This window comes from Entelurus aequoreus, linkage group LG06, assembly GCF_033978785.1.
Source record: "Entelurus aequoreus isolate RoL-2023_Sb linkage group LG06, RoL_Eaeq_v1.1, whole genome shotgun sequence".
Taxonomy (NCBI): Eukaryota; Metazoa; Chordata; class Actinopteri; order Syngnathiformes; family Syngnathidae; genus Entelurus; species Entelurus aequoreus.
In genome coordinates this window covers 11,241,025-11,267,721 of record NC_084736.1, presented here as the reverse complement: position 1 = coordinate 11,267,721, position 26,697 = coordinate 11,241,025, and positions in this window count along the sequence as shown.

The following is a 26,697-nucleotide window of genomic DNA, read 5'->3' as shown; positions in this document are numbered from 1 at the left end:
TGGCAGGAGGAGGGTGTGATCAAACCAGGAGGTGATTTCGCTCTAATTCAGCAGGACGATGACAGCTCCGGGCTCCGTCGGCACAAAAGGAGCGATCATTTTCATAAGCGTTTTGTACGAGATGTGATGTGAAATCACCGTGACAGCGGTGAATGCGACACTGCTGTCTGCCACACCAGAAAAAAAAAAACTACACTACTGTATTTTCCGGACCATAGGGCGCACCGGATTTAAAGTTGCACTGCTGATGAGCGGGTCTATTCAGGTATTTTTTCATACATAGGCGCACCGGATTATAAAGCGCATTAAAGGGGTCATATTTTATGTGGGCTCTGTACCGAGGATGTCGTTGTGGCTTGTACAGCCCTTTGAGACACTTGTGATTTAGGGCTATATAAATAAACATTGATTGATTGATTGATATTTTAATTTTTTTCTAAATTTAAAACACTATCTTGTGGTCTACATCAGTGGTCCCCAACCTTTTTGTAGCTGCGGACCGGTCAACGCTTGAAAATGTGTCCCACGGACCGGGGGTGGGGTATTTTCTTTTAATTTTCTTTTCTTTTAATTTTTTTCATAAAGAAATACAATCATGTGTGCTTATGGACTGTATCCCTGCAGACTGTATTGATCTATATTAATATATAATGTATATATTGTGTTTTTTATGTTGATTTAATTCATACTTGCCAACCTTGAGACCTCCGATACCGGGAGGATGGGGGGGGGGGGGGGGGGGGGGGGTATTTTCTTTTAATTTTTTTGATAAAGAAATACAATCATGTGTGCTTACGGACTGTATCCCTGCAGACTGTATTGATCTATATTGATATATAATGTATATATTGTGTTTTTTATGTTGATTTAATTCATACTTGCCAACCTTGAGACCTCCGATACCGGGAGGTGGGAGGTGGGGGGGCGCGGCTAAGGGCGTGGTTAATAGGGGAGTATATTTACAGCTAGAATTCACCAACTCAAGTATTTCATATATATATATATATATATATATATATATATATATATATATATATATATATATATATATATATATATGAAATACTTGACTTTCAGTGAATTCTAGCTATATATATATGTATATATATATATGTATATATATTTATTTTATTATACATATAAATAAAATAAATACTTGAATTTCAGTGTTCTGGGGGCTATCCAGTAGATGGCAGTATTGTCCTGTTTAACTTCTCCTCCGTTCATGACTCGGCCACCGTGTTCAATGGAGAAGTCTGTTCTACAAAAAGTACAGGCAACATAATTACATACCCCTTCCCCTTCGAACTGTCCTGGATGAACTGACATTCTTGTTTCCATTCGTTTTGGAACTTGCAAGCGTATTTCTTCATCTTGCTCGTCGACGGCGTCGCCGTGTCTGTAACTTCCTCGTTCTTCTGCCTCGTCTCCTTGTTGTTTGCGCAGTTGTGCACTCTACTCTCCGAAAGCCGTAGATGTTATGACGTCATTGGGCAGGCAAGCTGTTTATATTGTGGGAAAGCAGACGTGAGAACAGGCTGTCCCGACTCCCCACTCAGGTCCGCATTGAGCTGGAGGGGGCGGCCCGGTGGTTGGGTAACACTGGTCTACATCAGTGGTCGCCAACCTTTTTGTAGCTGCGGACCGGTCAACAAAGGCACTGCCTGTGCGTGCCGGCCCAGTCACATAATATCTACGGCTTTTCACACACACAAGTAAATGCAAGGCATACTTGGTCAACAGCCATACAGGTCACACTGAGGGTGGCTGTATAAACAACTTTAACACTGTTACAAATATACGCCACACTGTGAACCCACACCAAACAAGAATGACAAACACATTTCGGGAGAACATCCGCACCGTAACACAACATAAACACAACTGAAAAAATACCCAGAACCCCTTGCAGCACTAACTCTTCCGGGACGCTACAATATACACCCACCGCAAAAGTTCGACTCCAGGTGTCGTTGAAGAGGGAGGGAGGTCAAAAGCGTCCATCATTGAGGTGTCCTCAGGGGTGTATTCAGAACAGCCTGTTCCTGTTGTTCACAGCGTCAAGGCCATTCGAGGGAGTCAAATCGTAGATTAGGATGTTTGTTTTCCGCGAGCAGACAATACAATGACTTGTCTGTTGTATTCGTCCATGCTGGCCCTCATATTACATTTTTCCTTTTTAGCAAGCTTCTCCATGATGTGATCCATCTTGCGATTCAGTTCAGAAATCGCCACAGTCTGTGATCCCACAGCCCGGCCCAAACCTTCCGTTGCGACGAACAGCCTTTGCGCCTTTGTTACATTGTTTAATGCATCCAGCGGGACATCACAACAAAATTAGGCATATTAATGTCTTAATTCCCCGACTGTATATATCGGTATCGGTAATTAAGAGTTGGACAATATCGGAATATCGGATATCGGCAAAAAAGCCATTATCGGACATCTCTACTCTCTTGTATTGATTCTCATTGTTTGTGTCAGTCAAAACAGAGCACTGTGCATTGACTTCGTATATCGGTCCAGTGTAAGTGGAGCCAATGTTGATCCTGACTGTCCTTTTACCCAGGTAAGCTCTGTTTTTTAATTTTTTTGGTTCCTCAGACAAAACTTTTCTTTTCTTTGGTTCTTTTGGCGCTTCTGCCATGATAGCAGTAATTGATAGCATCACAACAAAATTAGGCATAATAATGTGTTAATTCCACGACTGTATGTATCGGTATCGGTTGATATCGGAATCGGTAATTAAGAGTTGGACAATATCGGAATATCGGATATCGGCAAAAAAGCCATTATCGGACATCTCTACTCTCTTGTATTGATTCTCATTGTTTGTGTCAGTCAAAACAGAGCACTGTGCATTGACTTCGTATATCGGTCCAGTGTAAGTGGAAATGTTGATCCTGACTGTCCTTTTTTAAATTTTTTTGGTTCCTCAGACAAAACTTTTCTTTTCTTTGGTTCTTTTGGCGCTTCTGCCATGATAGCAGTAATTGATAGCATCACAACAAAATTAGGCATAATAATGTGTTAATTCCACGACTGTATACATCGGTATCGGTTGATATCGGAATCGGTAATTAAGAGTTGGACAATATCGGATATCGGCAAAAAAGCCATTATCGGACATCTCTACTCTCTTGTATTGATTCTCATTGTTTGTGTCAGTCAAAACAGAGCACTGTGCATTGACTTCGTATATCGATCCAGTGTAAGTGGAGCCAATGTTGATCCTGACTGTCCTTTTATCCAGGTAAGCTCTGTTTTTTAATTTTTTTGGTTCCTCAGACAAAACTTTTCTTTTCTTTGGTTCTTTTGGCGCTTCTGCCATGATAGCAGTAATTGATAGCATCACAACAAAATTAGGCATAATAATGTGTTAATTCCACGACTGTATATATCGGTATCGGTTGATATCGGAATCGGTAATTAAGAGTTGGACAATATCGGAATATCGGCAAAAAAGCCATTATCGGACATCTCTACTCTCTTGTATTGATTCTCATTGTTTGTGTCAGTCAAAACAGAGCACTGTGCATTGACTTCGTATATCGGTCCAGTGTAAGTGGAGCCAATGTTGATCCTGACTGTCCTTTTACCCAGGTAAGCTCTGTTTTTTAATTTTTTTGGTTCCTCAGACAAAACTTTTCTTTTCTTTGGTTCTTTTGGCGCTTCTGCCATGATAGCAGTAATTGATAGCACCACAACAAAATTAGGCATAATAATGTGTTAATTCCACGACTGTATACATCGGTATCGGTTGATATCGGAATCGGTAATTAAGAGTTGGACAATATCGGAATATCGGATATCGGCAAAAAAGCCATTATCGGACATCTCTACTCTCTTGTATTGATTCTCATTGTTTGTGTCAGTCAAAACAGAGCACTGTGCATTGACTTCGTATATCGGTCCAGTGTAAGTGGAGCCAATGTTGATCCTGACTGTCCTTTTATCCAGGTAAGCTCTGTTTTTTAATTTTTTTGGTTCCTCAGACAAAACTTTTATTTTCTTTGGTTCTTTTGGCGCTTCTGCCATGATAGCAGTAATTGATAGCATCACAACAAAATTAGGCATAATAATGTGTTAATTCCACGACTGTATGTATCGGTATCGGTTGATATCGGAATCGGTAATTAAGAGTTGGACAATATCGGAATATCGGATATCGGCAAAAAAGCCATTATCCGACATCTCTACTCTCTTGTATTGATTGTCATTGTTTGTGTCAGTCAAAACAGAGCACTTTGCATTGACTTCGTATATCGGTCCAGTGTAAGTGGAGCCAATGTTGATCCTGACTGTCCTTTTACCCAGGTAAGCTCTGTTTTTTAATTTTTTTGGTTCCTCAGACAAAACTTTTCTTTTCTTTGGTTCTTTTGGCGCTTCTGCCATGATAGCAGTAATTGATAGCATCACAACAAAATTAGGCATAATAATGTGTTAATTCCACGACTGTATACATCGGTATCGGTTGATATCGGAATCGGTAATTAAGAGTTGGACAATATCGGAATATCGGATATCGGCAAAAAAGCCATTATCGGACATCTCTACTCTCTTGTATTGATTCTCATTGTTTGTGTCAGTCAAAACAGAGCACTGTGCATTGACTTCGTATATCGGTCCAGTGTAAGTGGAGCCAATGTTGATCCTGACTGTCCTTTTATCCAGGTAAGCTCTGTTTTTTTAATTTTTTTGGTTCCTCAGACAAAACTTTTCTTTTCTTTGGTTCTTTTGGCGCTTCTGCCATGATAGCAGTAATTGATAGCATCACAACAAAATTAGGCATAATAATGTGTTAATTCCACGACTGTATACATCCGTATCGGTTGGTATCGGAATCGGTAATTAAGAGTTGGACAATATCGGATATCGGCAAAAGAGCCATTATCGGACATCTCTACTCTCTTGTATTGATTCTCATTGTTTGTGTCAGTCAAAACAGAGCACTGTGCATTGACTTCGTATATCGGTCCAGTGTAAGTGGAGCCAATGTTGATCCTGACTGTCCTTTTTTTAATTTTTTTGGTTCCTCAGACAAAACTTTTCTTTTCTTTGGTTCTTTTGGCGCTTCTGCCATGATAGCAGTAATTGATAGCATCACAACAAAATTAGACATAATAATGTGTTAATTCCACGACTGTATATATCGGTATCGGTTGATATCGGAATCGGTAATAAAGAGTTGGACAATATCGGAATATCGGATATCGGCAAAAAAGCCATTATCGGACATCTCTACTCTCTTGTATTGATTCTCATTGTTTGTGTCAGTCAAAACAGAGCACTGTGCATTGACTTCGTATATCGGTCCAGTGTAAGTGGAGCCAATGTTGATCCTGACTGTCCTTTTTTTAATTTTTTTGGTTCCTCAGACAAAACTTTTCTTTTTTTTGGTTCTTTTGGCGCTTCTGCCATGATAGCAGTAATTGATAGCATCACAACAAAATTAGGCATAATAATGTGTTAATTCCACGACTGTATACATCGGTATCGGTTGATATCGGAATCGGTAATTAAGAGTCGGACAATATCGGAATATCGGATATCTGCAAATAAGCCATTATCGGACATCTCTACTCTCTTGTATTGATTCTCATTGTTTGTGTCAGTCAAAACAGAGCACTGTGCATTGACTTCGTATATCGGTCCAGTGTAAGTGGAGCCAATGTTGATCCTGACTGTCCTTTTACCCAGGTAAGCTCCGTTTTTTAATTTTTTTGGTTCCTCAGACAAAACTTTTCTTTTCTTTGGTTCTTTTGGCGCTTCTGCCATGATAGCAGTAATTGATAGCATCACAACAAAATTAGGCATAATAATGTGTTGATTCCACGACTTTATATATCGGTATCGGTTGATATCGGAATCGGTAATTAAGAGTTGGACAATATCGGAATATCGGATATCGGCAAAAAAGCCATTATCGGACATCTCTACTCTCTTGTATTGATTCTCATTGTTTGTGTCAGTCAAAACAGAGCACTGTGCATTGACTTTGTATATCGGTCCAGTGTAAGTGGAGCCAATGTTGATCCTGACTGTCCTTTTACCCAGGTAAGCTCCGTTTTTTAATTTTTTTGGTTCCTCAGACAAAACTTTTCTTTTCTTTGGTTCTTTTGGCGCTTCTGCCATGATAGCAGTAATTGATAACATCACAACAAAATTAGGCATAATAATGTGTTGATTCCACGACTGTATATATCGGTATCGGTTGATATCGGAATCGGTAATTAAGAGTTGGACAATATCGGAATATCGGATATCGGCAAAAAAGCCATTATCGGACATCTCTACTCTCTTGTATTGATTCTCATTGTTTGTGTCAGTCAAAACAGAGCACTGTGCATTGACTTCGTATATCGGTCTAGTGTAAGTGGAGCCAATGTTGATCCTGACTGTCCTTTTACCCAGGTAAGCTCTGTTTTTTAATTTTTTTGGTTCCTCAGACAAAACTTTTCTTTTCTTTGGTTCTTTTGGCGCTTCTGCCATGATAGCAGTAATTGATAGCATCACAACAAAATCAGGCATAATAATGTGTTGATTCCACGACTGTATATATCGGTATCGGTTGATATCGGAATCGGTAATTAAGAGTTGGACAATATCGGAATATCGGCAAAAAAGCCATTATCGGACATCTCTACTCTCTTGTATTGATTCTCATTGTTTGTGTCAGTCAAAACAGAGCACTGTGCATTGACTTCGTATATCGGTCCAGTGTAAGTGGAGCCAATGTTGATCCTGACTGTCCTTTTACCCAGGTAAGCTCTGTTTTTTAATTTTTTTGGTTCCTCAGACAAAACTTTTCTTTTCTTTGGTTCTTTTGGCGCTTCTGCCATGATAGCAGTAATTGATAGCATCACAACAAAATTAGGCATAATAATGTGTTAATTCCACGACTGTATACATCGGTATCGGTTGATATCGGAATCGGTAATTAAGAGTTGGACAATATCGGAATATCGGATATCGGCAAAAAAGCCATTATCGGACATCTCTACTCTCTTGTATTGATTCTCATTGTTTGTGTCAGTCAAAACAGAGCACTGTGCATTGACTTCGTATATCGGTCCCGTGTAAGTGGAGCCAATGTTGATCCTGACTGTCCTTTTACCCAGGTAAGCTCTGTTTTTTAATTTTTTTGGTTCCTCAGACAAAACTTTTCTTTTCTTTGGTTCTTTTGGCGCTTCTGCCATGATAGCAGTAATTGATAGCATCACAACACAATTAGGCATAATAATGTGTTAATTCCACGACTGTATACATCGGTATCGGTTGATATCGGAATCGGTAATTAAGAGTTGGACAATATCGGGATATCGGCAAAAAAGCCATTATCGGACATCTCTACTCTCTTGTATTGATTCTCATTAGAGGTGTTGTTCAAATAATTCCATATAAGGAAGTGGTTACGCTAGAACATAAATATGTTAATTCTGAGGTCGAGGAGCCGTCGTCGTGGTGACTGACAGGAAACGGCGACGCCTGAGTGAACCCATTTTCTCGGAGCGAAAAAAAAAAAAAAAGAAGAAATAATAGAAATGCTAAAACCAGAGCCGAGTGTGACTATTGGATTTATAATCTCGGATGGTTTCCCCTTTGAGCGTCCGTCCCAGACAGGCAGGAACACTCCCACAGGAATTGCTGCATTCATTAGGAATAATCTCTATTTCACTCTCTTGTCCGCCGTTTGACGTTTCCCCCCTAATGTCCACCGCCTCGTTAAAATATGCAGGAGTGGGCTCTCAATATTTAACGTAGACGTCAACATGACGCAACAATAAACAAAGTAAACATTAGCGAGGAGGTGCAGCCGAGCGCCGTTTTATCAGCTGTCAAACGCAAAGTCTATCTCATCCGCGGAAACTTTTGAGTGTAATGTCACCGCGCTGGAGGCTTCCCGGGCGGATCCAAAAAAAAAAAAATATATAAAAAAAAAAAAAACTTCAAATATGTATAATTAACCAGGGCGAGATAACGTTGCCAAAACACGACGTGTCTGCTGACGGCTCGCTGAGACGCGGGCGGCTGCAGACTCGATTGGCCTGTCCGTCAAAATTCCAAACAGGAGGGAAAAAAAACATCAAAATGAAAAAAAAAAAAAAGATAGAAGAGACAAGAGAGCGCCGTAGTGCATGCTAATGTTTGCTATTCTGCATTGTCATGCATGCTGATGCTTTACCATTAATGTGTTCAAAATCAACAGGATGCTTGCTTGAGGAATAGGAATTACTTAAAGAGCATGATGAAACACGACCAACCGGATTCCTCGTTTTGGAATTGGCCTACAACACTTTCATTCTAAAGTACCTCTCCCATTCAAAATCAATAGTGTTCTTGAACTGACACGATGCAGGTAGCATGTTCACAATCAACACTGTTTGACGACTAAAAGGTCCGTTAAACAAAAACAAAAACCTTGTCTTTATTTTCCACCTGAACTACGTCACCCGTTTTGTGTCGTATGATTGCATCATACCCTTCAAAATGAATAGTTTCCTTGCTTGCTGTTGTGAGGCTGAGTCTCACAATAGCAGATTTGTCGGAAAAGTGCGTTGGACATGGGTTGATTTATGGACTCCGAGCATGACTACCTCAACCCTTCTGGCATTCAAACTCAATAGTGTTGTTTTGCTGTTCAAAATCAACAGGATGCTTGCTTAAGGAATAGGAATTACTCCAATATTATGATCAAACAAAACCAACAGGATTCCTCGTTTTGGAATTGCCCTGAAAACACTTTCATTCTAAAGTACCTCTCCCATCTGGTGTCAGATGGCATTCAAACTCATTAGTGTTGTTGTGCTGTTCAAAATCAACAGGATGCTTGCCTAAGGAAAAGGAATTACTTAAAGATTATGATCCAACAAAACCAACAGGATTCCTTGTTTTGGAATTGGCCTGAAAACACTTTCATTCTAAAGTACCTCTCCCATCTGATGTCAGATGGCATTCAAAATCAATAGTGTTCTTGAGCTGACACTATGCAGGTAACATGCACAAAATCAACACAGTTGACGGACTAAAAAGTCTGTTAAACAAACTAAACATTTTATTTTCCACCTCGACTAAATCACCCATTTGGTGTCGTATGATTGCATCATACCCTTCAAAATGAATAGTGTCCTTGCTTGCTATAGTGAGGCTGAGTCTGGTATAATCAACAGACTGCTACTTCAAAAACAACAACAAAAAATGCTCATGACACGTTGCTCGACCTCCGCTACTTCACCCGACTGCTGTCAGATGATATTCAAAATCAATAGAGTCCTTGCTATGGCATGTAGAAATGCTGTCAAATTTGCAGATTTGCCGGAAAAGTGCAATGGACGTGTTGATTTATGACCTCAGACCATTAGTGTTGTTGTGCTGTTCAAAATCAACAGGATGCTTGCTCAAGGAAATAATATATTTGAATCACGATTACTTTCATGTACATTATGTAACATGTCACCTTTAAATTACAGCATAGAGGCTGATTAGCTGCATAGCATTAGCATAGAAGCTAAATTAGCAACATAGCATTAGCATAGAAGCTAACGGCAATTGCTAAGATGCTAATAAATGGTAATTTGGTTGCGAAAACTATAACAAAACAGATTAATTCATCATCTCAGCTGCAAGAAACATGTTTTACAAGAGTAACTTGACTCAATAATAAGATATTAACTCACGGTTGATGCCACACTTGTCTTGTTTCCACAATTTTCGCGGGTGGGGAATTTTGTCAAAAAACCAACGAGGAAGCACTGCAAACACATAGCATCAGCTCAAAGTTAATGGAATAATTTAATGACATTGGTACCCCCATACCTTACGTCACGGGTGTCAAACTTATTTTAGCTCAAGAAGGAAAATCCATTCCCATGCGGGCCGGACTGATAAAATCATGGCATGATAATTTAAAAATAAAGACCACTTCAAAAAAAAATTATTTGTCTTATTTTAACCAAAAATAGAACAAGTGCATTCGGAAAATCTACATATAAAAATAATCCTCTTGGCAAAATGCTAAATTAGTTGAAAATTCAGAGGAAAAAATTGGTGCATTTCCAAAAACGCCATGAAGAATGGCTCCTTTTTAACAATTATAAAAAAAATTCCCGGATTTCCTACAATTCACAGTCCCTAGGGACATTTTCCCTATTCAAAATTAAATATGCCTTTTTCAAACTTCCACAATTCCCACATTTTTCAACCGATTCAACCATTCCACCTTCAACACATTCAATTAATCCTGGAGATTTAAACAACCATTTTTCCACGTTCAACACATTTCCAGGAATTCCAGTTTTTTTCTGACCTTATTTCCAACTTTTTTTTAGTGCGATGACTCCTTTCATATGTTTCAACCCTTCCACAATCAAAATATTCCTCTTAGTCAGGACAAAAAAACAAGTTGCTTTAAGAACTTGAAAAATTCCCTGTTTTCCCCAAATTCCGTAATACCATTTTTCAATTAAAAAACTGTTACTACTACTTCAACATTTCTTGACCGATTTAAACAATTCCAACACCAAACAATTAAGTTAATTAAGGACATTCATGCTCCCATTTTTCCCAAAATTCCCAAATTTCCAGGAAGTTCCAATTGAAATGAATGGGACATTTTTCGAAGAAGCACAATTCCCACATTTTTCAACCTATTCAAACCATTCCGCCTTCAACACATTCAATTCATCCTGGAAATTTAAACAACCATTTTTCCACCTTCAACAAATTTCCAGGAATTCCTGTTTTTTTCTAACCTTATTTCCAACTTTTTTTTAGTGCAATGACTCCTTTCACATTTTTCAACCCTTCCACAATCAAAATATTCCTCTTAGTCAGGACAAAAAAACAAGTTGCTTTAAGAACTTGAAAAAATTCCCGGTTTTCCCGAAATTCCATAATACCATTTTTCAATTAAAAAACTGTTACTACTACTTCAACATTTCTTGACCGATTTAAACAATTCCAACACCAAACAATTAAGTTAATTAAGGACATTCATGCTCCCACTTTTCCCAAAATTCCCAAATTTCCAGGAAGTTCCAATTGAAATGAATGGGACATTTTTCGAAGAAGCACAATTCCCACATTTTTCAACCTATTCAAACCATTCCGCCTTCAACACATTCAATTCATCCTGGAAATTTAAACAACCATTTTTCCACCTTCAACAAATTTCCAGGAATTGCAATGACTCCTTTCACATTTTTCAACCCTTCCACAGTCAAAATATTCCTCTTAGTCAGGACAAAAAAACAAGTTGCTTTAAGAACTTGAAAAAATTCCCGGTTTTCCTGAAATTCCATAATACCATTTTTCAATTAAAAAACTGTTACTACTTCAAAATTTCTTGACCGATTTAAACATTTCCAACATCAAACAATTCAGCTCATTCAGGAAATTCATGCTCCTAATCATTTTTAAAAAAAATCCCACTTTTCCCAAAATCCCCAAATTTCCAGGAAGTTCCCATTGAAATGAATGGGACATTTTTCCAAGTTGCAAAAATTCCCACATTTTTCAACCTATTCAAACCATTCCGCCTTCAACACATTCAATTCATCCTGAAAATTTAAACAACCATTTTTCCACCTTCAACAAATTTCCAGGAATTCCTGTTTTTTTCTAACCTTATTTCCAACTTTTTTTTAGTGCAATGACTCCTTTCACATTTTTCAACCCTTCCACAGTCAAAATATTCCTCTTAGTCAGGACAAAAAAACAAGTTGCTTTAAGAACTTGAAAAAATTCCCGGTTTTCCCGAAATTCCGTAATACCATTTTTCAATTAAAAAACTGTTACTACTACTTCAACATTTCTTGACCGATTTAAACAATTCCAACACCAAACAATTAAGTTAATTAAGGACATTCATGCTCCCACTTTTCCCAAAATTCCCAAATTTCCAGGAAGTTCCAATTGAAATGAATGGGACATTTTTCGAAGAAGCACAATTCCCACATTTTTCAACCTATTCAAACCATTCCGCCTTCAACACATTCAATTCATCCTGGAAATTTAAACAACCATTTTTCCACCTTCAAAAAAATTCCAGGAATTGCAATGACTCCTTTCACATTTTTCAACCCTTCCACAGTCAAAATATTCCTCTTAGTCAGGACAAAAAAACAAGTTGCTTTAAGAACTTGAAAAAATTCCCGGTTTTCCCGAAATTCCGTAATACCATTTTTCAATTAAAAAACGGTTACTACTTCAACATTTCTTGACCGATTTAAACATTTCCAACATCAAACAATTCAGCTCATTCAGGACATTCATGCTCCTAATCATTTTTTTAAAAAAAATCTCACTTTTCCCAAAATCCCCAAATTTCCAGGAAGTTCCCATTGAAATGAATGGGACATTTTTCCAAGTTGCAAAAATTCCCACATTTTTCAACCTATTCAAACCATTCCGCCTTCAACACATTCAATTCATCCTGGAAATTTAAACAACCATTTTTCCACCTTCAACAAATTTCCAGGAATTCCTGTTTTTTTCTAACCTTATTTCCAACTTTTTTTTAGTGCAATGACTCCTTTCACATTTTTCAACCCTTCCACAGTCAAAACACTCCTCTTAGTCAGGACAAAAAAACAAGTTCCTTTAAGAACTTGAAAAAATTCCCGGTTTTCCCGAAATTCCGTAATACCATTTTTCAATTAAAAAACTGTTACTACTACTTCAACATTTCTTGACCGATTTAAACAATTCCAACACCAAACAATTAAGTTAATTAAGGACATTCATGCTCCCACTTTTCCCAAAATTCCCAAATTTCCAGGAAGTTCCAATTGAAATGAATGGGACATTTTTCGAAGAAGGACAATTCCCACATTTTTCAACCTATTCAAACCATTCCGCCTTCAACACATTCAATTCATCCTGGAAATTTAAACAACCATTTTTCCACCTTCAAAAAATTTCCAGGAATTGCAATGACTCCTTTCACATGTTTCAACCCTTCCACTGTCAAAACACTCCTCTTAGTCAGGACAAAAAAACAAGTTGCTTTAAGAACTTGAAAAATTCCCTGTTTTCCCCAAATTCCGTAATACCATTTTTCAATTAAAAAACTGTTACTACTACTTCAACATTTCTTGACCGATTTAAACAATTCCAACACCAAACAATTAAGTTAATTAAGGACATTCATGCTCCCACTTTTCCCAAAATTCCCAAATTTCCAGGAAGTTCCAATTGAAATGAATGGGACATTTTTCGAAGAAGCACAATTCCCACATTTTTCAACCTATTCAAACCATTCCGCCTTCAACACATTCAATTCATCCTGGAAATTTAAACAACCATTTTTCCACCGTCAACAAATTTCCAGGAATTCCTGTTTTTTTCTAACCTTATTTCCAACTTTTTTTTAGTGCAATGACTCCTTTCACATTTTTCAACCCTTCCACAGTCAAAATATTCCTCTTAGTCAGGACAAAAAAACAAGTTGCTTTAAGAACTTGAAAAAATTCCCGGTTTTCCCGAAATTCCGTAATACCATTTTTCAATTAAAAAATGGTTACTACTTCAACATTTCTTGACCGATTTAAACATTTCCAACATCAAACAATTCAGCTCATTCAGGACATTCATGCTCCTAATCATTTTTTTTTTTAAAAATCCCACTTTTCCCAAAATCCCCAAATTTCCAGGAAGTTCCCATTGAAATGAATGGGACATTTTTCCAAGTTGCAAAAATTCCCACATTTTTCAACCTATTCAAACCATTCCGCCTTCAAAACATTCAATTCATCCTGAAAATTTAAACAACCATTTTTCCACCTTCAACAAATTTCCAGGAATTCCTGTTTTTTTCTAACCTTATTTCCAACTTTTTTTTAGTGCAATGACTCCTTTCACATTTTTCAACCCTTCCACAGTCAAAATATTCCTCTTAGTCAGGACAAAAAAACAAGTTGCTTTAAGAACTTGAAAAAATTCCCGGTTTTCCCGAAATTCCGTAATACCATTTTTCAATTAAAAAACTGTTACTACTTCAACATTTCTTGACCGATTTAAACATTTCCAACATCAAACAATTCAGCTCATTCAGGACATTCATGCTCCTAATCATTTTTAAAAAAAATCCCACTTTTCCCAAAATCCCCAAATTTCCAGGAAGTTCCCATTGAAATGAATGGGACATTTTTCCAAGTTGCAAAAATTCCCACATTTTTCAACCTATTCAAACCATTCCGCCTTCAACACATTCAATTCATCCTGAAAATTTAAACAACCATTTTTCCACCTTCAACACATTTCCAGGAATTCCAGTTTTTTTCTGACCTTATTTCCAACTTTTTTTAGTGCGATGACTCCTTTCACATGTTTCAACCCTTCCACAGTCAAAACACTCCTCTTAGTCAGGACAAAAAAACAAGTTGCTTTAAGAACTTGAAAAATTCCCTGTTTTCCCCAAATTCCGTAATACCATTTTTCAATTAAAAAACTGTTACTACTACTTCAACATTTCTTGACCGATTTAAACAATTCCAACACCAAACAATTAAGTTAATTAAGGACATTCATGCTCCCACTTTTCCCAAAATTCCCAAATTTCCAGGAAGTTCCAATTGAAATGAATGGGACATTTTTCGAAGAAGCACAATTCCCACATTTTTCAACCTATTCAAACCATTCCGCCTTCAACACATTCAATTCATCCTGGAAATTTAAACAACCATTTTTCCACCGTCAACAAATTTCCAGGAATTCCTGTTTTTTTCTAACCTTATTTCCAACTTTTTTTTAGTGCAATGACTCCTTTCACATTTTTCAACCCTTCCACAGTCAAAATATTCCTCTTAGTCAGGACAAAAAAACAAGTTGCTGTAAGAACTTGAAAAAATTCCCGGTTTTCCCGAAATTCCGTAATACCATTTTTCAATTAAAAAATGGTTACTACTTCAACATTTCTTGACCGATTTAAACATTTCCAACATCAAACAATTCAGCTCATTCAGGACATTCATGCTCCTAATCATTTTTTTTTTTAAAAATCCCACTTTTCCCAAAATCCCCAAATTTCCAGGAAGTTCCCATTGAAATGAATGGGACATTTTTCCAAGTTGCAAAAATTCCCACATTTTTCAACCTATTCAAACCATTCCGCCTTCAAAACATTCAATTCATCCTGAAAATTTAAACAACCATTTTTCCACCTTCAACAAATTTCCAGGAATTCCTGTTTTTTTCTAACCTTATTTCCAACTTTTTTTTAGTGCAATGACTCCTTTCACATTTTTCAACCCTTCCACAGTCAAAATATTCCTCTTAGTCAGGACAAAAAAACAAGTTGCTTTAAGAACTTGAAAAAATTCCCGGTTTTCCCGAAATTCCGTAATACCATTTTTCAATTAAAAAACTGTTACTACTTCAACATTTCTTGACCGATTTAAACATTTCCAACATCAAACAATTCAGCTCATTCAGGACATTCATGCTCCTAATCATTTTTAAAAAAAATCCCACTTTTCCCAAAATCCCCAAATTTCCAGGAAGTTCCCATTGAAATGAATGGGACATTTTTCCAAGTTGCAAAAATTCCCACATTTTTCAACCTATTCAAACCATTCCGCCTTCAACACATTCAATTCATCCTGAAAATTTAAACAACCATTTTTCCACCTTCAACACATTTCCAGGAATTCCAGTTTTTTTCTGACCTTATTTCCAACTTTTTTTAGTGCGATGACTCCTTTCACATGTTTCAACCCTTCCACTGTCAAAACACTCCTCTTAGTCAGGACAAAAAAACAAGTTCCTTTAAGAACTTGAAAAATTCCCTGTTTTCCCCAAATTCCGTAATACCATTTTTCAATAAAAAAACTGTTACTACTACTTCAACATTTCTTGACCGATTTAAACAATTCCAACACCAAACAATTAAGTTAATTAAGGACATTCATGCTCCCACTTTTCCCAAAATTCCCAAATTTCCAGGAAGTTCCAATTGAAATGAATGGGACATTTTTCGAAGAAGCACTATTCCCACATTTTTCAACCTATTCAAACCATTCCGCCTTCAACACATTCAATTCATCCTGGAAATTTAAACAACCATTTTTCCACCTTCAACAAATTTCCAGGAATTCCTGTTTTTTTCTAACCTTATTTCCAACTTTTTTTTAGTGCAATGACTCCTTTCACATTTTTCAACCCTTCCACAGTCAAAATATTCCTCTTAGTCAGGACAAAAAAACAAGTTGCTTTAAGAACTTGAAAAAATTCCCGGTTTTCCCGAAATTCCGTAATACCATTTTTCAATTAAAAAACTGTTACTACTACTTCAACATTTCTTGACCGATTTAAACAATTCCAACACCAAACAATTAAGTTAATTAAGGACACTCATGCTCCCACTTTTCCCAAAATTCCCAAATTTCCAGGAAGTTCCAATTGAAATGAATGGGACATTTTTCGAAGAAGCACAATTCCCACATTTTTCCCACAAACCATTCCGCCTTCAACACATTCAATTCATCCTGGAAATTTAAACAACCATTTTTCCACCTTCAAAAAATTTCCAGGAATTGCAATGACTCCTTTCACATTTTTCAACCCTTCCACAGTCAAAATATTCCTCTTAGTCAGGACAAAAAAACAAGTTGCTTTAAGAACTTGAAAAAATTCCCGGTTTTCCTGAAATTCCGTAATACCATTTTTCAATTAAAAAACGGTTACTACTTCAACATTTCTTGACCGATTTAAACATTTCCAACATCAAACAATTCAGCTCATTCAGGACATTCATGCTCCTAATCATTTTTAAAAAAAATCCCACTTTTCCCCAAATCCCCAAATTTCCAGGAAGTTCCCATTGAAATGAATGGGACATTTTTCCAGGTTGCAAAAATTCCCACATTTTTCAACCTATTTAAACCATTCCAACATCAACACATTCCACTCATCCTGGACATTCAAACTAACACTTTCCCAAGTTCCAAACCAAATTCCGGTTTTCCTGGAAATTCTAACTCTTTAACATTCAAACTATTCTCACATTCATACTACATTCTGTCAGCATTTCAGCATTCACACGCAATTCCTTCAGGAACTGCTTCATCTGGTTATGTTATAATCTAAGCACATTTGCAAAATATTGGTCCACCTTTATTTCAATTTGCTTGGTTTCTGTGAACAATATCTAATAATTGAATCTTGATTAATTTCATGTACATTATGTAACATTTCGCCTTTAAGTTACAGCATAGAGGCTAATTAGCTGCATAGCATTAGCATATAAACTAAATTAGCAACATGGCATTAGCATAGAAGCTAACAGCAATTGTTAAGATGCTAAAAAATGGTAATTTGGTTGCAAAAACTATAACAAAACAAAAATTAATTCATCATCTCAGCTGCAAGAAACATGTTTTACAAGAGTAACTTGACTCAATAATAAGATATTAACTCACGGTTGATGCCACACTTGTCTTGTTTCCACAATTTTCGCGGGTGGAGAATTTTGTCAAAAAACCAACGAGGAAGCACTGCAAACACATAGCATCAGCTCAAAGTTAATGGAATAATTTAATGACATTGGTCCCCCCATACCTTACGTCACGGGTGTCAAACTTATTTTAGCTCAAGAAGGAAAATCCATTCCCACGCGGGCCGGACTGATAAAATCATGGCATGATAATTTAAAAATAAAGACAACATCCAAAAAAAATTATTTGTCTTATTTTAACCAAAGATAGAACAAGTGCATTCAGAAAATGTACATATAAAAATAATCCTCTTAGCAAAACGCTTAATTAGTTGAAAATTCAGAGGAAAAAATTGGTGTAGTTTCAAAAACACCTTTAAGAATGGAAGCAACGTCAATATTTGATATATAATTTCATAGTTGGTAAGAATAAATAAATACAATGCATAAATATAAGTTCATACTGTACACCTAATGTGATTAAAAAAAGGTATTTCCTTGGGTTAATTCATGCAAGTTTATGTTAACTTTATTTGTGTTGCAAAATCCATGTAAATTAAGAGGGGAATATATAACGTTAATGGAGTCTCGGATTGAAAATAAACTTTATTCCCTTGGAGTTTATGAAGCCAATGAGGTATGGTTAGAATCCACCAGCGTCAAAAAGTCACAACGTTCCTGTAAAGCAGGGGTTCTTAAATTCAAACCTAACTAAATTAAAAAACTAAATTAAAAAACCTAACTAAATTTTTTTTAAAAATACATTAAAAAATAACTATACATCTTATGAAAAAAAACCCCAAAATAACAGTTAGCTCAATCACCAGAATTTTACCATATAATTTACGATGGTTTTAAACCAAATTACTGCAAATTGAAAGCATTGTTTGTACATAAAGATTCTGGTGACTTGTACCGTAAAATCTATAGCCGTTTTTTTTGTTTACAGTGCATTACTATGAATTAAAAAACAGTACCCTGTTTTTTTACCGCACAATTGCCGATTAAGCTGCTACTTTTCTATCGTAAAAAATCTACGTTCTTAGTTTTTACAGTGCATTATTGTGTGTTAAATTACACCGTGTACCATTTTCTTATATAATTGTGAACTAGCATGTATTTGTATTTGGTCACAGAATCCATTAGAGCAGGCCTGGGCAATTATTTTGACTCGGGGGCCAAATTTAGGGGAAAAAATGTGTCTGGGGGCCGGAATATCTGATTTTTAGGAACGCTAATACAAAACCTCACAATAATGTCTGAATGCTAAAAACGTTATGACAGACCGCCTTAAAAAATGGAATGGCATTTAACATTTTTTTTCCTGAATGAGACCACCCAGAATGTACATGAAAATAAAGAATGTGGGATTTACAATATTAACTATGAAGGATAAAACACTGAATATTGACAACATATGAACGCCACACCCCCTCTCCATCCACATATTTTACAATCAGGCGAAACACAACAAAAATATGAACAGGAAGGGTAAAAGATAAAACCCCAACTACAATCTGATATATCTGATAGATCACTAAGCTTTAGAACAGGGGTCCCCAAACTTTTTGACTCTGGGCCGCATTGGGTTAAAAAAATGTAGCCGGGGGCCGGGCTGTGTATATATATATATATATATATATATATATATATATATATATATATATATATATATATATATATATATATATATATATATATATATACATACACACGCTAGGTCAGGAAATAATACAGAGGCTATTTCATCCCTACAAGCCTGTTTCGCTCTTCAGGGGATTTTATAACAAAATATATAATAAAATCCCCCGAAGAGCAGGGAAACCTGCAAAACAGGCTTGTAAGGAGGAAATAGCCTCTGTATTATTTCCTGACCTATTTCATCCCTACAAGCCTGTTTCGCTCTTCAGGGGATTTTATAATAAAATATATAATACAATCCCCCGAAGAGCAGGGAAACCTGCAAAACAGGCTTGTAAGGATGAAATAGCCTCTGTATTATTTCCTGACCTATTTCATCCCTACAAGCCTGTTTCGCTCTTCAGGGGATTTTATAATAAAATATATAATACAATCCCCCGAAGAGCAGGGAAACCTGCAAAACAGGCTTGTAAGGATGAAATAGCCTCTGTGTTTTTTCCTGACCTAATGTATATTCCGTTCTACCCCGGTATTGAGCAATGTATAACAGATAAACCACAGTAACCTCGACTATATATATATATATATATATATATATATATATATATATATATATATATATATATATATATATATATATATATATATATATATATACAGTATATACACTACCGTTCAAAAGTTTGGGGTCACCCAAAACATTTTGTGGAATAGCCGTCATTTCTAAGAACAAGAATAGACTGTCGCGTTTCAGATGAAAGTTCTCTTTTTCTGGCCATTTTGAGCGTTTAATGGACCCCACAAATGTGATGCTCCAGAAACTCAATCTGCTCAAAGGAAGGTCAGTTTTGTAGCTTCTGTAACGAGCTAAACTGTTTTCAGATGTGTGAACATGATTGCACAAGGGTTTTCTAATCATCAATTAGCCTTCTGAGCCAATGAGCAAACACATTGTACCATTAGAACACTGGAGTGATAGTTGCTGGAAATGGGCCTCTATACACCTATGTAGATATTGCACCAAAAACCAGACATTTGCAGCTAGAATAGTCATTTACCACATTGGCAATGTATAGAGTGTACTTCTTTAAAGTTAAGACTAGTTTAAAGTTATCTTCATTGAAAAATAAGGACATTTTAATGTGACCCCAAACTTTTGAACAGTAGTGTATATATATATATATATATATATATATATATATATATATATATATATATATATATATATATATATATATATATATATATATATATATATATATATATATATATATTATTCCGAGCGCAATGTCGTCACATAAACAATGGGAAAATGCATTTTTAAACAACATGATTTGCCTGAGTGGCTAGGAGACACAGAGAGTAACAAGCGGTAGAAAATGGATTAGAAAGGACAGATTTAAAATAATAATAATACTAAAATAAAATGTAAATTTAAATATTTTAACTTGGGACTTCCCGCGGGCCGTAGTTTGGGGACCCCTGCTTTAGAACTTTGTTGTAAAAATCTCCTTCCGCGTCTGTCCCTGACACCCGCAGGTGACCATAGTAACTAATTAAATTACCATAGTAACTACTGTATCGTGCAAAAGCGCAGATTCCAACCAGTTAAATACTTTGTATAGTTCAAGACTAACGGTCATTAGAAAACATCACTGCACATCATAATGGCAGCTACACTTTCCATCTTAAAGATCTAAAACAATTATTGGGGAATGTCCGGCGGGCCAGATTGAAAAGCTTAACGGGCCGCATGTGGCCCCCGGGCCTTAATTTGCCCAGGTCTGCATTAGAGGATTATCCTATGAAGGAAATATGCCCTTAGATAGCTTCAAAAGGGCATGTGTGCATCACAAGCTCCCCAGAGAGAGGTGGCTATTGCCCCCAGGAAATTGAAATACTACCGGAATGTAGGTTTGGATTTTTAGTAGGAAGTGGAAAGACATTAGCAACATCTGGTAGGAAGCCCTCACAAGTAGGAGTAGAGGATAGGGGCCTGTGGTCACCTGACTCAAATTGATCACAGGAAATAGGCTGACTGGCCAAGCAACAAACTGGGTTAACAACAAAGAGTATTTAAGGACAGCAGAGGAGTAATCAGGTCCATACTTTCTCCTGGAAACTGCAGTTCCAGTCTGAGGCTCGCTGAAACAAATAAAGCTTTGTGTTCGACGATTCCTTGTTGGCGTCTTCTTGGCTCATCACTTGTTATTAGGGAGAATATACTTATTTTAAGGTATTTCTGGGTTCATTGAGGTTAGCTAAGTTTACTTGTTTTGGAAAGTCTGGACAAGCCGAATTTTCTTGTTCTATTGGCAGATAATTTTGCTTAGTTCAAATAAAATACCCCTCATTTTTGTATTTTTTTTCTTGTTTTTGAACACTGACTTTTTGCAGTGTGACCGCAGCCATAGTAGCAAAAAAAATTGCCAACTTCAACAGGGTTCTTGCTCGGATGGAAATGAGTAAGAAAGACCACGGATTGTCCATTGAATAACATTCTTAGCTTTAATGGATATGCATGTGAGGTCCAGGAAAACAGCAAAGCTTTATTAGCGTTGTTTCCAGTTTATCGTCTTATCATTTCAACAGAAACAACTTTACTGGCGGGATAATTGACAGGCTGCCGAAGCGCTCGGCGACAAGAAAAACCGGCGGAGCGTTTCGAGCGTGTTAATGATAAACGCAGTCTTAGGCCGTGAATAATAAAGTGCTAAAACGACATGAGGCTTTCATGGATGAATTCAGCTTGCTTGATCATTTATACGTGACACTTTGGATTTATTCCGTTTCAAACAAATGGCGCCTTTCCCACCGAGTGGTCCAGTTCGGCACGGTAATCGGCTGAATCGCTAAATCCTGATCCGACTTAAGCTTCCAGTGTGGTGACTAGGGATGGGTCGCTTTTCAAATTTGAACCAATACAGTACCAATTTTCAGCACTTTCGAGTTTAAATATGTTAATAAATGAATGTGTTTAATAATGAAATCTCAATTGTTTTTGTTGAACATTTAATACTGAGCTGTGTTTTCAAGTTATCTTATTTGTTTTTTACACTTCTGTGTCTCATTTGCAAGTCTTGTACTGTGCTGTATTATAATAGACTTTACATGCAGTTGCAATACCATAATGTTAGATGGCTACAATGCGTTGATGTAGTCAAGAAATAGTCTTTTGTTGTGCCCTAACGTGGACCCCGACTTAAACAAGTTGAAAAACTTATTCGGGTGTTACCATTTAGTGGTCAATTGTACGGAATATGTACTGTACTGTGCAATCTACTAATAAAAGTCTCAATCAATCAATCAAAACCCTACAAAGTGTTTATATTGTAAGTATTGTACTTACCACAAGCCAGCTGTTTGATTGTAACATGCATCTTAGTTGTAGTTTTCATTACCGAATTTGGAAGCGTAGAAATTGCCATGTAAAACCGCTAATGCCAATCGGTAGCACGTCTATGGCAAATCCAATGCAATTCAACCAGTTAGCACATTTTGAAAAGTGGAGCCTTACTGTACTTTTAAAGGCCTACTGAAAGCCACTACTACCGATCACGCAGTCTGATAGTTTATATATCAATGATGAAATCTTAACATTGCAACACATGCCAATACGGCCGGGTTAACTTATAAAGTGCAATTTTAAATTTCCCGCTAAACTTCCGGTTGAAAAACGTCTATGTATGATGACGTATGCGCGTGACGTCAATGGTTGAAACGGAAGTATTGGTACCCCATTGAATCCAATACAAAAGAGCTCTGTTTTCATCTCAAAATTCCACAGTATTCTGGACATCTGTGTTGGTGGATCTTTTGCAATTTGTTTAATGAACAATGAAGACTGCAAAGAAGAAAGTTGTAGGTGGGATCGGTGTATTAGCGGCTGGCTGTAGCAACACAACCAGGAGGACTTTGACGTGGATAGCAGACACGCTAGCCGCCGCTAGCCGCCGCTAGCCGCCGACCGCACGGATGATCGGGTGAAGTCCTTCGTCCTTCCGTCGATCGCTGGAACGCAGGTGAGCACGGGTGTTGATGAGCAGATGAGGACTGGCATAAGTGGATAGCTAATGTTTTTATCATAGCTTTGTGAGGTCCCGTTGCTAAGTTAGCTTCAATGGCGTCGTTAGCAACAGCATTGTTAAGCTTCGCCAAGCTGGGAATTATTAACCGTGTATTTACATGTCCATGGTTTAATAGTATTGTTGATCTTCTGTCTATCCTTCCAGTCAGGGATGTATTTATTTTGTTTCTATCTGCATTTGAGCCCGATGCTATCATGTTAGCTCAGTAGCTAAAGAGCTTCGCCGATGTATTGTCGTGGAGATAAAAGTCACAGTGGAAAGTCCATTTCCTGTTCTCGACTCTCTTTTTCAAGAGGATATAGTATCCGAGGTGGTTTAAAATACAAATCCGTGATCCACAATAGAAAAAGGAGAAAGTGTGGAATCCAATGAACCCTTGTACCTAAGTTACGGTCAGAGCGAAAAAAGATATGTCCTGCACTGCACTCTAGTCCTTCACTCTCACTTTCCTCATCCACAAATCTTTCATCCTCGCTCAAATTAATGGGGTAATCATCGCTTTCTCGGTCCGGATCTCTCTCGCTGCATTGAAAACAATGGGAAAATGTGAGGAGTCCTTCCTCCGGTGACGTCAAGCTACTTCCGGTATAGGCAAGGCTTTTTTTTTTATCAGCGACCAAAAGTTGCAACCTTTATCGTCAATGTTCTCTACTAAATCCTTTCAGCAAAAATATGGCAATATCGCAAAATGATCAAGTATGACACATAGAATGGATCTGCTATCCCCGTTTAAATAAAAAAAAATCATTTCAGTAGGCCTTTAAGCTCCTTCTTATTGCTTTATTGATATGGAAAATTGCAACGTTACCTGGAGGTAGTCCGGTAGAGTCCGCTCTGAGTGTTTTACTACTTGTTTCCTGGCCAAGTGTTTGAAACAAGGCCGTCACGAGCAACAAAGCTATTGAAATCTGGTACTGTTCTCCGTGAATCGGTACCCCGTAAAACATGTCAACTTTGGTCGGTACCTATAAAAGTAAGAAATTTGGTACCCATCCCTAGTGGTGTCGCTCTGTTACATTGCAGGCAAAAGCCAACACTTTTCTGCCTTTTTGCGGTCTCACTGTTTTAACCCTAACCCTAAGGAAAGTATTCATACCACTTTAAATGTTTCACTCTTCGTTTCATTGCAGCTATTTGTTAAAATCAAAACAGTTCATTTTATGTATACTCAGCACCCTTTCCTGACAAAAAAACAGATATGTAGACAATTTTGCAAATGTGTTAAAAACACATGTACATAAGTATTCACAGCCTTTGCTCAATACTTTGTTGATGCACCTTTGGCAGAAATTACAGCCTCAAGTCTTTTTGAATACGATGCCACAAGCTTGGCACACCTATTTTTGGGCAGTTTCGCCCATTCCTCTTTGCAGAACTTCTCAAGCTAAATCAGGTTGGATGGGAAGCATAGGTTGTCATCCAGGATGTTTCTGTACATCTAATCAGGTGACCAAGAACCCAATGGTCACTCTGTCAGAGCTCCAGCATTCCTCTGTGGAGAGAGGAGAACCTTCCAGAACGACAATTATCTCTGCAGGAATCCACCAATCAGTCCTGTATAGTAGAGTGGCCAGACGGAAGCCATTTCTTAGTAAAACAGTTTGCCAAAATGCACCTGAAATACTTTCAGACCATTAGAAACAAAATTCTCTGGTCTGATGAGACAAAGCTTGAACTCTTTGGCGTGAATGCCAGGCATCATGTTTGGAGGAAACCGGACACCGCTCATCGCCAGGCCAATACCATCTCTACAGTGATGGCAGCATCATGCTTTGGGGATGTTTTTAAGCATCAGGAACTGGGAAACGAGTCAGGATAGAGGGAAAGACGAATGCAGCAATGCACAGAGACATCCTTGATGAAAACCAACACTTCCCATCCAACCTGACGGAGTTTGAGAGCCGCTGCAAAGAGGAATGGGCAAAACTGCCCAAAGATAGGTGTGCAAAGCTTGTGTCATCCTATTCAAAAATATTTGAGGCAAAGTGCTAAGCAAAGGGTCTGAATTCCTTTGTACGTGTGATTATTTTTTTAAATGTTTTAATACAAGATGGGGTGCTGAGTGTACATTATTGAGAAATAAAAATGAAATTTTTTGATTTAAGCCAGGGGTCACCAACGCGGTGCCCACGGGCACCAGGTAGCCCGTAAGGACCAGATGAGTCGCCCGCTGGCCTGTTCTAAAAATAGCTCAAATAGCAGCACTTACCAGTGAGCTGCCTCTATTTTTTAAATTGTATTTATTTACTAAGAAGCTGGTCTCGCTTTGCTCGACATTTTTAATTCTAAGAGAGACAAAACTCAAATAGAATTTGAAAATCCAAGAAAATATTTTAAAGACTTGGTCTTTTTTTGTTTAAATAAATTCATACATTTTTTTACTTTGCTTCTTATAACTTTCAGAAAGACAATTTTAGAGAAAAAATACAACCTTTAAAATGATTTTAGGATTTTTAAACACATATACCTTTTTACCTGTTAAATTCCTTCCTCTTTTTTCCTGACAATTTAAATCAATGTTCAAGTAAAAATTTTTTTTATTATTGTAAAGAATAATATATACATTTTAATTAAATTTTTCATTTTAGCTTCTGTTTTTTCGACGAAGAATATTTGTGAAATATTTCTTCAAACTTATGATTAAAATTCAAAAAAATTATTCTGGCAAATCCAGAAAATCTGTAGAATCAAATTTAAATCTTATTTCAAAGTCTTTTGAATTTCTTTTAAAATTTTTGTTCTGAAAAATCTAGAAGAAATAATGATTTGTCTTTGATAGAAATATAGCTTGGTCCAATTTGTTATATATTCTAACAAAGTGCAGATTGGATTTTAACCTATTTAAAAGATGTCATCAAAATTCTAAAATTAATTTTAATCAGGAAAAATTACTAATGATGTTCCATACATTATTTTTTAAATTTTTAAAAAAAGATTCTAATTAGCTAGTTTTTCTCTTCTTTTTTTCAGTTGAATTTTGAATTTTAAAGAGTTGAAATTGAAGATAAATTATGTTTCAAAATTTAATTGTCATTTTTTTCGTGTTTTCTCCTCTTTTAAACCGTTCAATTAAGTGTAAATATCATTAATTATTAATAATAACAGAGTTAAAGGTAAATTGAGCAAATTGGCTATTTCTGGCAATTTATCTAAGTGTGTATCAAACTGGTAGCCCTTCGCATTAATCAGTACCCAAGAAGTAGCTCTTGGTTTCAAAAAGGTTGGTGACCCCTGATTTAAGCAAAGTGGCTGCAGTGAAACAAAGAGTGAAACATGTAAAGGGGTCTAAAAAACTTTCCGTACCCACTGTAATTCTAACCGTAACCTTAATTCTAACACTAACCCTAACCCCTAATGCAAACCTTAGCTAACCCTTAACGCTAACCTTTATTTTAACGCTAACCTCAACCCTAAACATAAGCTTTATGCTAACCCTTAACCTTAGTGTTAACTCTGACCCCAACTCCTATTCCTACCACAAATTCAAACCTAACCCTTAACACTAACCCCTAATTCTAACCCTAACCCGACATGTAA